This window comes from Borostomias antarcticus, assembly GCF_949987555.1.
Source record: "Borostomias antarcticus genome assembly, chromosome: 8".
Taxonomy (NCBI): Eukaryota; Metazoa; Chordata; class Actinopteri; order Stomiiformes; family Stomiidae; genus Borostomias; species Borostomias antarcticus.
Genome location: NC_140241.1, coordinates 22,196,019 through 22,198,466, shown reverse-complemented (window position 1 = coordinate 22,198,466; position 2,448 = coordinate 22,196,019).

Below are 2,448 nucleotides of genomic sequence, written 5' to 3'. Positions count from 1 at the left end.
ATATATCTTTGTATGTATCTGCAGTATTGTTATGAAGATTCAAATACTGTACATGTTCTGATGGAAACAATTATTGAGTTTGAAGTATTTTGGTATCATGATGAATGTTTTGCTTGATTGACAGATGAGTCAACTGTGCATTTTCCTTCTAAAGCCCTAAGCACATGGCAGGTGACAGGTGACAGCAAAACGCTCTGTGAGAATGAGAAAAGCTTCCCATAGTTCTGAACCAGGTTAAAGCACACAAAACGTGTGACTGTTGCTTGATGCAAAGTAACACAATGCTTTGTGCTTAGCACAGCACACACCCCAGATAGCAAGCGGATCTGGGCCATATACAGGCCAGATCTGGCCTTAGTGGCTTTGTTCCGGCCCATATATGGCCCAGAATCATTACACATCCGCTTGCTATCTGGGACAGGACTGTGTATTTACAATATGACACACCAAGTTGTCTTTATGGTATCTGACAATATCATGTCAAAATCAGTTGACCAAAATACATTGATTATTACTGAACAACTGTTACTGTAGTTGCACCGAAGACATACAGTATTTAATGTAAATACAGCAGTACATTTGAAATGTTCCTTTTCTTACTTTTCTTTCAGGAATTTTCTTGGGAATAATTACAATACATGACATTTTCTGTGCTTTCTGTGCATTATTCTGCTGGACAAAAATAAAAGCTTTGCCATTTAAATGTTTTCTTTGTTTCCTTTAAAAAAAAAGAAAAAAGAAAAAACACTTAGGCTACCCCCTGCAGGGAGCTCGCTTTGACAGTTCTCTCTGTAAAGCTTTGAACAAAATGCACACGACCCACGGGTTGATTGTCACCTTTTCCCCACATTTAGCGTCTTTTGAAATGTAAATCCTTATTTTATTTTAAAATAAGGAGCCTGGCTGCCAGGCAGGCTGTGAAACACAGGAAGCTGTGGGATATTCAGAGGAAGATCATCTTTAAAGATACAGGGAGAACATCAGAGCTGATGAAAGCCTGCTGTCTGACAGGTATTCCTCCAGCTACCTGAACCTGCCCTACCCCTTCTCCAGCCCTAGGGGCAGGAGAGGGAGCCTGAGAGTACCCTGCTCAAACAGAGCGTTTGTCCCTAGTGGAAAGTCCCTCTTTCTGCCCTCTGCGCTCCCCTGAAACCTACAACCCCATGACCCAAATCTCATCTTCTTCTGACTGAGCGAGACAGGCAGTTATTGTGACCTTATCTGTGTTTTTGGAATGAACTTTGAGCTGGAGCTGTAGGGGGCACCCTTGTTGTATAGAACAATGCTGTCAAGACCTCAGTGCCCCCCATTAAAAAAGCCTGGCTTATGTGTGTGGCTGGCTTGTTTCTGTGCAGGACTGGTAGGACGCAAGCTAGTCATGCCACTGAAATAGCTGTGAATTGAAATGACATGAAATAATGTCTGATAAATAACGATGGGTCTTGTCACCTGGACACATCAGTTCCAATGCTTCCAATGCTAATCCAGCACAATGAGAGCGGGATAGCCAGTTAGCTCATGGGCTCACAACAACTAGCAGCAGCTTCCATAACATTAATGGTAGCGGTCAGTGGCTAAAGCAGTTACACTGATGATAACATAAAGTAATCCCCACCAGGAACCCCGGTCTCCTGGGTGGGAGTCCAATGCTCTCACCACTACTCTACTTGTGCAGTGGAGATCGGCGGATGGGTTTTGGTGTCCTTCTTCCAGTCCCTAGCGTGGGTTGGGGTTAGACTATGGGTTGGGGTTGGGACAGGATCTGGGCTGAGTTTCCCAGAGGCATCGTAGCGTTACGTTCATCGTAGCGCTATGATGAACGCCACAGCTTAGGATGAACGTAGCGCTACGATGCCTCTGGGAAACTCAGCCCTGATCTATAAGGCAAGGGGTAAAGGTTGGAGTGAAAGGATGAACATATGGAGGTTTGGAGTATAGTCCCATAAAGTCATCCCCACCAGGTCTTCAACCCCAGTCTCCAGGGTGGGAGTCCAATGCTCTCACCACTACTCTACTTGTGCAGTGGAGATCGGCGGGTTGATTTTGGTGTCCTTCTTGATTTTGGTGTGCTGGGACTACTGCCTCTTGTGGTGCCAACAGAGAAATGCAGGATCTGCATCATTTTCCACTCTGCTAAGGAGCTCTTGTGCTTGCCTCACATGGTTAGATATCAAGCTGATGTCGTCGCCGTAGTCCAGGTCTGTAAGGACTACAGCGGGATACCTTCTCGACCTCCTAGGTCAGGGGTGGCCAACCAGTCAGAGACTAAGAGCCTCAAAAATTACTGTGGTACCACCCAGAGCCACACCATATATATCAGCGTTTCTCAACCTTTAGGCTGGACTGGGCTGGGTTAGGCTGGACTGGACTGGGTTAGGCTGGACTGAACTGGGATGGGTTAGGCTGGACTGGGCTGGGTTAGGCTGGGCTGGACTGTACTGGACTGGG